This window comes from Lipotes vexillifer, unplaced genomic scaffold (genome assembly GCF_000442215.2).
Source record: "Lipotes vexillifer unplaced genomic scaffold, Lipotes_vexillifer_v1.1 scaffold36, whole genome shotgun sequence".
Lineage (NCBI taxonomy): Eukaryota > Metazoa > Chordata > Mammalia > Artiodactyla > Lipotidae > Lipotes > Lipotes vexillifer.
Genome location: NW_006792448.1, coordinates 6,365,122 through 6,377,725, shown reverse-complemented (window position 1 = coordinate 6,377,725; position 12,604 = coordinate 6,365,122). Strand labels below are relative to the sequence as shown.

General features: G+C 39.9%; 1 protein-coding gene across 1 annotated transcript in view; it reads left to right on the top strand.

The window, feature by feature from the left end:
• Nucleotides 1–12,604, top strand: part of SETBP1 (SET binding protein 1) — a 380,749-nt gene that overhangs the window by 253,545 nt on the left and 114,600 nt on the right. The window lies entirely within an intron of this gene.

Sequence of the window (12,604 nt, the reverse complement as noted above, 5' to 3'; positions counted from 1 at the left end):
GGAAAGAGACTCAGGCTAGTGGAGGTGGAGATGGTACGGCAAGGAGGAGGGCAGTGGAGACAGTGGTGGGGTCCACTGGGGACCAGGCCGGGTCCGCACCCCTGCTGCACTTGCTGCTGCTCCCTGCTCCCCCGCCTCCCACCCCGTTGGCTTCCCTCCTCTTTGGAGCATAACAAAGGGTGGCTCCCCCACCAGGAGAGCCCTGCTATGTCCCTGAACGTGACAGTCCCTCCAGCCACCGCCAATGTTATTAATTTTTAAAACAAACTTCCTGATTGAGGTCTGGCTGCCTCTAAATTGTCTCTACAAGGAGACTGTGTACTAATTAACCCATAGAAACAATCAATGATGTACCTTTTTCAAGTTTCAGGGTGATTAGAATATGAAAATGAAGAGCACAATGGTGCAGATGTTTTAAAATCACAGCAGACAGCAATTAGTGACACGGAAACCAGCTGCTTATCTCTCCAGATAAAGCCTCTTAATAGGGAATTACACTGGAGGAGTCATTACCCAGATGGATCTCACATGATTTACAGAGGAGGCGGGGCAGCGTTAACTGATTTGTGAGCAGGTTCTTGTCAAGCTTCCTTCTTACCTCAAGGAAGGTGGATTTGTGGCTGGGGTGGAGGGGGACTTCACCTTTCTACCTGTTGGCCCAGGTCAGGGAAGCCACCAAGGATGAGGAAAGGAGAGAATGGGGCCTGCAAGAAGCCACAGGCACCTGTCTCCTTGATTCAGGCTCCATTGTTTTGGGATCAACTCCCTCAGCTGTCCCTGAGCAAAGGGGAGAGTGAGGCCTGGGGAAGGGGAAACACTGAGTTGTTGGCTGCCTAGGTGTTCATTTGAAAGAAAGTGTCACTAAGTTCTGCTGAGTGGCTTTGGGGTGTGAGTGTGCATGTGATATAGAGAGCTCTTAGTAATCTTTGTTTGATGTATTTTCTCTCCTTCTTTTACATAATTGAGGTAAAATTTACATATTCTGAAATGTATACATCTTAAGTGTACAGTTCAAAGAGTTTTTGACAAATGTATACAGCTGTGTAACTCACACTCTTATCCTGATACAAAATATGTGTATTACCCCCAGAAGCTTTCCTCCTACCCTTTCCCACTCCCACCCAACCTTTAAGCAACCACTGTTCTGATTACTATCATAATAGATTAGTTTTACCTGTTCTAGAACTTTATGCAATGAAATCATACAGTATGTATGTTTTTGGAGTCTGGCTTTTTTCACTCAGCATAATTTCATGTGTGTGACTTTATATCCATACATTGTTCTTTGTATTGATGAGTTTGTGTGTTCTTCTGTTGATTGACACCTACGCTGTTTCCAGGTGCTTTCTACTCTGAATAAGCTGCTGTAAAGTTTCTGTAAAAGTCTGTTTGTGGATACATGTTCTCATCTCTTGGGTAAATACACAGGAGTGGAATTGCTGGGTCATAGTGTATATTTAGCTTTAAAAGACATCACAGGGAGATCAGCTCGGTGCTTTGTGACCACCTAGAGGGGTGGGATGGGGGGTAGGAGGGAGAGGCAAGAGGGAGGAGATATGGGGATATATGTATATGTATAGCTGATTCACTTTGTTATAAAGCAGAAACTAACACACCATTGTAAAGCAATTATACTCCAATAAAGATGTAAATAAATAAATAAGACATGGCCAAAACAGCTTCCAAAGTAGTACCATTTTGTGCTACCTCCAGCAATGGATGAGAGTTGAGAGTTTCAATTGTTCATACCCTTATCAATGCTGGTTATCTTCAATGTTTTTAATATTATCTATCCTACTTGGTGTTCAGTGGTATCTCATGGTGGTTTTAATTGGCATTTTCTTGCTGACAAACGATGTTTGAGGACATTGGCATGTGCTCCCTATCCACCCCTACTTGTTTTGTGATTCAGCATATTTTGGTGAAGGTGTTTTGCAGTTGTGTGAGGTTAAGTTCATTGAGAGCATTGATCAAATCTTCTGTATATTTTTTCTCATTTTTTTTTTTTAGTCAATTTGCTCTAGCAATTACTGAAAGAAGAGTGTTAAAATCCCTTTGTGTCATTGGCTATGTCTTTCTTTAATTCTCTTAGTTTTCATTTCAAGCATTTGATCCAAGTATATGTTACGAGATGCAAACAAATTTAGGATTATTGTTTCTTGATGAATTGACTCTCTTATTTTGAAATGTCCCTAGTACCTCTGGTAATACTCTGTTCTGAAGCCCATTTTGCACTATATTAATTCACTCCAGCATTCTAAGATTTGGTGTTTGTGTGGTATGTCTTTTCCCATCCTTTTAAGCTGTCTTTATCTTTGTATACGGTTGGCCAAAAAGTTAAATCAGGTTTTTCATGTTACGAAAGACCCAAACGAACTGTTTGGCCAACCCAATATTTATTGTGTATCTCTTGTAAACAACATATAGTTATGTCTTACTTTTTTATTCAGTTTGACAATCTACCACCTGTTTTTTGGTTTGGCTTTGCCTTCTGTTGTTCATTTGTTCGGGGGAGGGGTTGTTTAGTATATTTAGAGTTAATTACCTGTATTGTTGAGCTTAAGTCTACCATGTTACTATATGTTTTCTGTTTTTCCCATCTATCTTCATTCTTTTTTCTTCTTTTCTACCCTTTTTGGACAAATCAAGCCTTTTTAGTGTTCCATGTGTTTCCTTCTAATGGCATTTTAGATATACAACTTTGTTTTATTTTTAGTGGTTGCTCTGGTGATTGCAGTATGCACCCTTAAAGTATCACATCTACTTTAATCTAATATTACATCTCTTCAAATATAAGCACGTTATAAGTGTATACTTCCATATACCTTCTCTTGATCTTTGTTTTATTACTGTACATTTTATTTCTATAAATGTCATAAGCTTCATGATACACTGTTATTATTTCCACTTTAAGCAGTCAGTTGCCTTTTGAAGATTTTAAGACCGAGAATAAGACGTTGTATATATGCCCACATATTTACCATTTCCATGTTCTTCATTCATTCATGTAGATCTGAGTTTCTATCTGGTGTTATTTTGCTTTAGGCTAAAGAACTTCCTTTTACATTTCTTGTAATTCAGGTCTACCAGCAGTGAATTCCCTCACTTTTTATTTATCTGAAAATATCTTTATTTTGCCTTCATATATGAAGAATGTCTTCATGGGATAGAGAAATTTAAGTTGACTTATTTTCATTTTAGTACTTTAAAGATATTATTTCATTGTCTTCTGGCTTGATTTTTATTGATAAAAATCAGACATTACTTTTGTCACTATTTCCCTGTATATAATGTGTGTTATTTCTCTGGCTGCTTTTAACATTTTCTCTTTGGACTTCATCAATTTGTTTACAATGTACTTAGATGTAGTTTTTTTGTGTGCTTATTCTGCTTGGGATTTGTTGAGATTCTTAGCTATGTGAATACACATGCATTATTCTCTCTTCTCTACTGGGATTCTAATTATATGTATGTTAGACCACTTGATACTTTTCTATAGGTCACTGAAGTGCTGTTTGTTTGTTTGTTTTTTAATCTCCCTCCCCCACCCTACGCACCCCTCAATTTGGATAATTTCTGCTGTCTTTTCTTCGTGTTCTCCGAGCTTCTCTTCTACTGTGTCTCGTATGCTATTAAGCCCATCAAGAGAAATTTTCATTTCAGATATTGTATTATTCCAATTTAGAATTTCATTTTGTTATTTTGGTATAGTTGCCATCTCTATGCTGAGATTTCCCATATGTTCATCAGTTATTCCCATCTTTTCCTTACTACTTGACCATCTTTATAATGGCTGTTTTGAGGGCCTTGGATCTATAGCTACCCTCCTGGGTATGCGTCATATTTGCTTCAGTGTTTGTCTAATAATTCTTTGTTTTCCTTTAAAGAGTTTGACTTTTGTTCTGATTGGTAGTTAATTTACTGGCAGATTTGCTTTATCTTATTAAGGATTCTTTTTAGACTTTGCTAGCTTTTATTCTAGGGCTCGAGTAATCCTACTCTTAAGGAGTACCAATTCTGGGATATCAACTAACAGTCTGGGGTATTTATTAAAGTCTCCCCATTCTGGCTAGTCAGAAATCCAACACTGCCCAATATTATGTGACCTTAGGACACTATGTTCAGCTTATAGCCCCCAGTAGCAAATATCTGCTATGCTTCATGGAACCTTGCAGTCAAGTGCAGATTAAAGTTTGGCCAAAGACATAGGGTATTTCTATTAAGGTTTCTAGGATTCTTTTTCTACATAGCTCCCTCTTCTCAGGTACCCTGTCCCCCAAATTCTAGTCCCCTCAGAAGTCTCCAACTATAATCTCTGTTTCCTCTACCCAGTGAAATTACAGTTCTCTGGGTTCCACTTCCCTGTGCCCAGGTTTAGAAAGTTCTCCTGGGCAGAAAACTAGGGATATGGCAGAACCTCTTACGTTTCCTTCTATCTAGAATCACGGCCCATATTACCTGTTGCTCAAAGCCTGAAAATAGTTGCTTCATGTATTTTATAGTTTTATGTTTATTTCCATAGAAAAGCTAAGTCTAATATCTATTAATACCATTATGGTTGGAACCAAGTCAGCAATCATTAATTATGCAGAATTACTGTGTACTCAAGGAAGCATATGATAGTGCCTCTGTATTTGTGTAAGCTGTTATCACCCCCAATAAAAGGAGTGCTTTAATATCACTCACAGCCCCCAAATAGCAAATCAGGAATGGTTCCTATGGGAACCAGACTACGGTAACTTCCCAGGGCAATTCATGTGACAGGAAATGAGGACTGTATATATGTAACTGGAAACTTCATGTCCATTTAGGGGCTTTTCTGTGTTCCATTGTCTTAGTCTGTTTGGGCTGCTATAATGGAATACCATAGACTGAGTGGCTTGTAAAAACAGAAATTTATTTCTCACAGTTCTGGAGGCTGGGAATTCCAAGAGCGAGGCATTGGCAGATTCAGTGTCTGGCAAGAGCCTGCTTCCTCGTTCATAGATGGCTGTCTTCTCTCTGTGTGCTCACATGGTGAAGGACAAGTGAGCTCTCTGGGGTCTCTTTTATTATAAGAGCATTAACCCCATTCATGAAGTCTCCACCCTCATGATCTAATCACATTGTGCTCCCATAGGCCCCACTTCCTAATACCATGACATTGGGAGTTAGGATTTCAACGTATGGATTTTGAAAGGACACAGACATTCATGGAATTCTGTGGAATCAGAGGATCATAAAGCCATGGTTCAAATAGGGTACTTAGTGACATTCTTCTCTACCTACCATTAGCAAATGCAGGAACGAACTGGGCTGAGGAGAGATGCTTTGAGAGCAAGTTCAGTGGAAGCTGGCATGTGCATTCCTCCTATTCATGAGCCTAAATGGTAATTTTCAGTCTTTTCTTAAGTGACAGAACCATCTCTCTCCACCTCCTTTCTCTTTAATGAAATCCTTTGCAAGGCTGCTCTGTTCAATTGGGGGTTAAAAGAATGGAGCTTCTCTGTTGCCCAATCCACTGGCTACAGTTCAGAAATGTCTTTACAAAATCCTAGGACTCTGTGGAACACATTTGAAAACCACTGAGCTGGAACATCTCCTGATAATATCAGAGCCTCTTTAGTCCCTAACCCAGACCCCTGTCTTTGATATAATCCAGTGGTTCTCAACTCTGTCTGCACATTGGGATAACTGAGAGCTTTGAAAAAGGTACTGCTGTTCAGGTCCCACCTCTAGAATGTTGACCTAATTGGTCTGGATCAGATCCCAGCTATGGTGTTCTTTATGAAGCTTCCTGGATGATTCTAACATGCAGCCAGGGTTGAGAACCTTTAATCAGACAGTGTGTGGTTGCATTCCTTTTCTCCCACACTCAGCTCTTGCTCAGGCTTGAGCACTTGCTTCAAGACTCAGGGCTGGAGTGCTAAGATTCCCCAGAGCTCTGGGGATTGGCTTGGATGAGTTGGGGAAATAGAAATCCCAGGGTGGGAGGTCACGAACCCCTGCATGCCTAGTTCTTTCTGGGAGGACAGTATTTTCATCCACCCATATAACTGACCTCTGCCCACCATGCAGTGTACTTGGAAAACCTAAACAGAGGATGGACTGTGTTAGAGTTTCTTACTATGTAAATTACAAAGAGTTCAGAGAGCAAAACAGGAATACTCAGTGGTGCCAAATTACATATCCTAACAGGCCTGTGGTGTTTTGCTCTGCATATTTACCGCGAAAAAGTGCTGCGAATGTCACAGCAACCACAGAAGAGCCCCACCCCAGAGGAATTATGGTGTTAAAACATTAGATAAGTGGTTTTACAACTCAATTATATAACAGAATTATCTGGGGAGCATGTTAAAATGCACATTCCTTGGTCCCACCCTGGGAGGTGGCAAATGAGCCTACCTGCAGTCGGGCCTAGGAATCTGTATTAGTAACCAGTACCTTAGGTGGCTCTGATACAGGGATCTAGGACCACATCTCAAGAAGTACCAGGTGCCAAAATAAGAGATAAAGCTCCCCTCATTCCTTCATACCCAGGCACATTTTCCTGTTCACGTAAAGCAAAATATCCCACAAACAGTAAATTTAAATTTTTGCTGTCAAAAGTAGCACAAACACAGCTAACCCAAAAGAGTAGTTTATCATCCACAAAGTCATGCTTGATTTTTGATTTTTGATATGATTTTTCTCAGACCCAAATCGTCATGTCATCCTCTCATTGTGACAAAACTTGCTTTAGATAAGGCTGGGTGACTTCCTTTCTTCCATTTTCATAGACTTGTAAGTTTTTATGCAGTGATTTAATGCTTGTTTTTAAAATTATGTAAAAATAAAGTGCTTTTTAAAAAGAAATCTGACTTGTACAAAATTTAGATTCTGTATAAGCCAATTTATACGTTGGTTGTGGGGGAGGAGATAGTTATCTACTTTACAAAATAATTCTGCACATTACAGAAGGACTTCCTTCCATACACACATTCTGTAGGAGAGAAATCTGTCTAGTGTTTTGAGAATGGTGTTTCCCTGATGAATGTTTGGCCTAGGGTCAAGGTGCATGGAAGGCCCTGCTCTTATAAAAAGTAAGCCATACCTTCAGAATTGACTGTGAGTTCCACAAACAATCAATCAATTTGTGGGGATGGGGAAGCAGCCAAGATGAAACTGGAGGGAAGGGGGCAGTACACAACCTTAGAAAAAATGACATAGCCCAAGGACATGACATAAACTGATTAGAACCAAATGGGTCCAAGATGGCAGACAGGTCGACTTCCACTAGACCTTGAGCCTCAGTATACACTCATTGTAACACATCAGCAAGGTAAATGACACACCCACAGGCACCATGACAGTTTCAAGGCCAACCATAAGGATCAAAAATTGGGCAGTGGCCCAATTCCTAGAAATCCCCGCCAAATAGCTGGAATCCTCCTCCCACTCATTAGCCTATGAAATTACCCACTCCTATAAAAACTGACAACCCCATACCCTGGTGCCTTTCTCACCTTCTGAGATGGCCCACACTCTGTGGAGTGTGTTTCTCTCTAAATAAATCCACTTCTTACCCATCACTTTGTCTCTCACTGAATTCTTTCTGCGATGAGATATCAAGAATCTGAGCTTCATTAAGTCCTGAAACCAGGTGTGTGATCTCAGTTGGAAGACCGTGGGTTTTGGCGAGGTTCGAGTCCCAGCCATGTGGGTTCAAGCCCTAATCAGGGTTTTGGCCGGGTTCAAGTCCTGGCCGCATGGGTTCAAGTCCCAATCTGGATTTAGGCTGGGTTCGAGTCCCAGCATGTGGGTTGAAGTCCCAATCTGAGGTGCACAGTTTCAAAGAGACATGCTGAGCTTGACGGTATTAAAAGCTTTCCATAAAAATAATCTGGCCCAATGTAGTATTCCCTTATTTGCTAACCGTTTCAGAGATAGCCCTGCTGGGGGCTGAGGGTAGTATAAAGTCCATAGAAGATTCAGGTCTGATCCCCCAGAAAAATCTAAAGGGGAAACGGAAGCAAGTGCTATGTGGGTTAATAAGGCCCCAAGTCAAAGCCCCCTATATGGAATAATATCCCCAGACCTCTGGAGAAGGATGGGAGGGAGAGCTCGCTTGCCCCTGCATTGAGCTGGGAGCCTGTTTTGCGATGTCTGGCTCTGTCTCAATGGAGTAAGTGCTCAGTTCTCAGTGAAGGGCATATTGGAACTGACAGTCTCACCATTGTGTATATAATCTGTCATGGCTGACAGATGAAGAAATGGGATTTTGTGAAATGCAACGAGATATAGCCATCAGCCACTGATGGAAGGAAGCCTTGTTCTTCTGGACCCCTTAAAAAGCACTCATTCTCAGTCCTCTTTGCCCCTTCACTGCAGCTGTCTGAGCGCTGGGTTTAAAGCACCATTTCCCCCCCATTACTGCTGATCTTTTGTTGTGCTTCCCTTTTGTCCACCCTGCCCTTTGATTGCCAAGCTCTCCCAGCAGGGCAAATTGCAGCTGAAATGGTAGAAACAATGGGATCAGGCAGTGTCCAGATGGAGGCACTGGGAACCAGGCATGCTTAACTGCTTACTTTCAGCTGGTCTGCCCTGAGTGTAAGTGAGCAGGCCCCACCTTTCAATTGCCAGAGTGAAATCCACCCTCCTGACAGTCACATGGGCTTCGCCAGAAGCAGGGTTAATTGGAAAATGAAACAATTAATGGGAGATGAGAAAGAACTAACAGTAAAAATTGCACTGAAAGGGAGTTACCTTGCAAGTGCCTTTAGTCCTTAAGTATTTGGGAACAATCTTTTGTTCAACATGTAATGCATCTGAGCCCTCCAGTTTCATCATGAGCCATTATGAAATGAGTGATTGGTGGCTTACTGTCTTTTGTGTGCAGCCATATATTTTGTCACAGTAATAGGCATCTTAAATATTATTTTGTTTGTTCATTCAACAAACATTTATTGAGAACTTTCTGGGTGGTTTGCTTTGTAATAGATACTGGAGATAAAAGGATAAATGAGTGTCTCTGACCTCAAAGTACTTACAGTCTAGGACAGAGAGACAGAAAAGTATACAAATAAATGGCACATCGCATTACAAGGATTGTGATAGATGTCTTCATGAGAGACAATGGTGCATGCAGAAGGAATGGCATAAGAAATTAGGCTGAAGGAGGTAACAGTGTCTGCAGACAATATGTTGCAATATACTGGTCATTAATCTCACTAATGACAAAATGGAATACCCATAGTAAAGCAGATGTTCCTTCATTTATTCAATAAATGTTTATTGAGTGCCTACTATTTGCCAGGCACTGTACTTGGTATCTCTGTGATGGTGTATACAGGCTAGAAAGGGAGACAGGCATTAATTCAATTAGTACAAAAATCAAATGTAAATTTATTTATTTATTTATTTATTTATTTTAACATCTTTATTGGGGTATAATTGCTTTACAATGCTGTGTTAGTTTCTGCTTTATAACAAAGTGAATCAGTTATACATATACATATGTTCCCATATCTCTTCCCTCTTGCATCTCCCTCCCTTCCACCCTCCCTATCCCACCCCTCCAGGCAGTCACAAAGCACCGAGCTGATTGCCCGGTGCTAAGCAGCTGCTTCCCACTAGCTATCTACCTTATGTTTGGTAGTGTATATATGTCCATGCCTTTCTCTCGCTTTGTCACAGCTTGCCCTTCCCCCTCCCCATATCCTCAAGTCCATTCTCTAGTAGGTCTGTGTCTTTATTCCTGTCTTACCCCTGGGTTCTTCATGACATTTTTTTTTTTTATTAAATTCCATATATATGTGTTAGCATACGGTATTTGTCTTTCTCTTTCTGACTTACTTCACTCTGTATGACAGACTCTAGGTCTATCCACCTCATTACAAATAGCTCAATTTCGTTTCTTTTTATGGCTGAGTAATATTCCATTGTATATATGTGCCACATCTTCTTTATCCATTCATCCGATGATGGACACTTAGGTTGTTTCCATCTCCGGGCTATTGTAAATAGAGCTGCAATGAACATTTTGGTACATGACTCTTTTTGAATTATGGTTTTCTCAGGGTATATGCCCAGTAGTGGGATTGCTGGGTCATATGGTAGTTCTATTTGTAGTTTTTTAAGGAACCTCCATACTGTTCTCCATAGTGGCTGTACCAATTCACATTCCCACCAGCAGTGCAAGAGTGTTCCCTTTTCTCCACACCCTCTCCAGCATTTATTGTTTCTAGATTTTTTGATGATGGCCATTCTGACTGGTGTGAGATGATATCTCATTGTAGTTTTGATTTGCATTTCTCTAATGATTAATGATGTTGAGCATTCTTTCATGTGTTTGTTGGCAGTCTGTATATCTTCTTTGGAGAAATGTCTATTTAGGTCTTCTGCCCATTTTTGGATTGGGTTGTTTATTTTTTTGTTATTGAGCTGCATGAGCTGCCTGTAAATTTTAGAGATTAATCCTTTGTCAGTTGATTCATTTGCAAATATTTTCTCCCATTCTGAGGGCTGTCTTTTGGTCTTGTTTATGGTTTCCTTTGCTGTGCAAAAGCTTTGAAGTTTCATTAGGTCCCATTTGTTTATTTTTGTTTTTATCTCCATTACTCTAGGAGATGGGTCAAGAAGGATCTTGCTGTGATTTATGTCATAGAGTGTTCTGCCTATGTTTTCCTCTAAGAGTTTGATAGTTTCTGGCCTTACATTTAGGTCTTTAATCCATTTTGAGCTTATTTTTGTGTATGGTGTTAGGGAGTGATCTAATCTCATACTTTTACATGTACCTGTCCAGTTTTCCCAGCACCACTTATTGAAGAGGCTGTCCTTTCTCCACTGTATATTCCTGCCACCTTTATCAAAGATAAGGTGTCCATATGTGCATGGGTTTATCTCTGGGCTTTCTATCCTATTCCATTGATCTATCTTTCTGTTTTTGTGCCAGTACCATACTGTCTTGATTACTGTAGCTTTGTAGTATAGTCTGAAGTCAGGGAGCCTGATTCCTCCAGCTCCATTTTTTGTTCTCAAGATTGCTTTGGCTATTCGGGGTCTTTTGTGTTTCCATACAAATTGTGAAATTTTTTGTTCTAGTTCTGTGAAAAATGCCAGTGGTAGTTTGATAGGGATTGCATTGAATCTATAGATTGTTTAAAACTATGATAAGTACAACAAAGGTGAGATACATGGTTTCATGAAAACTTATAATAGGAGTATTTCTATAAGGTAGGGGGCCTCACTAGGATTGAGCTGAGATTAGAACATAAAGAAAAGTTAATGAGGGACTCTACTAGTTGCCAAGAATAAGATGGAGCAATAAGGAAAAACTGATGGGAATTAGAGGTGAAGATTCCAGCTTTACCACAAAGCCCCTCTGTGGACTTCAGTATACAGATCTGGAAGAGTGGAGAGGGGTTGATGACAAGGGTAGAGGTGAGAGGGTGGCTATGAGTGCTGTTTTGCCCAGGTCCAAAATAACTTAAACCTTTTGTCCTACAATTTTTATTAAGTACGACCACTAACTCTCTAGAATGTTCTAGTATGAACAACCAATTATTTTGTCACCCAAAGAAGTGGGAAATTTTGTTTCCAAGCCCTCTTCTAGCCTGTCATCCTGTGAGTATACACATAATGCCAACTAAAATCCAAAGCATAAATGACAAATTAACAAAGCCCTGACTCATAAAAGGTAATTAAGATTTACTGTTTTATGCCATGAATAAGATTTCTCTATTTTTGCCAAAAATGAGATAGAGCCTATGTCCACAGCAGTAATACCTAGCGGCCAAAGTCAAGTGTCAGGATTAGCTCTCTCGATGTTGATGATGGCAGTGTCTCTACTGTAAACTGCAAAGTGAAGAAAAAATTAAATACTTTTTTTTCTTAATTTTCTCCTGGGCACTTAACAGGCTTAGCTTGGGGAAGCTCTCTCACGATTCTTAAAAAATATGCTTCAATATTGGAAGTATAAACAGGATTTCACAAAATCAGGGAGGCAGAAAATAATGCTAGGGATTCCAGGAACTGGTGTGAATGAAACCCTGGTTGCTTTACTATATTGAATTTTACCCATAATTATTTCTGCCATCTGCATTTTGACTCTTAACAGGGACAATAGGAGATGTTTTCTAATAAAGCATAAATCCTATAGCATCAATGGCAAACGACAGAGAAGAGATAGGTGATAGGTATATAGCTAGCCAGCTAGACAGACACATACAATACATACGTACATAGACAGGTAAACAGACAGGTACATATTATAGGTTAAAACTTCCTAAATTCACTAAGCCATCATCATATACTTCTTAGTTGGGATATTATCAAAGCTTTCTTAATTTACTAATATTTTCCCTTCTTTAACAAATCTTAGGGAAATACATCCTCTGTGTATAAAACAGGACTTATAATAAGCTTTAAAGACTGCTTTCTTTGTACTGGTAGCCTGGCTTAAACTCTATCTGGAACAATGTGAACATATTTATATTAAAAATAGCTTAATATCTCAAAACAGTGCGTTCACTATCCATTCCCTTTGTGAATTTATAGATGTTGGATATGTTGTGTCTCTAGCACACGTTCAGCCTTTGCAGGCCGAAGGGTTAGTCTAAGGAAGGTGCAAGGTCTGAAGGCATTC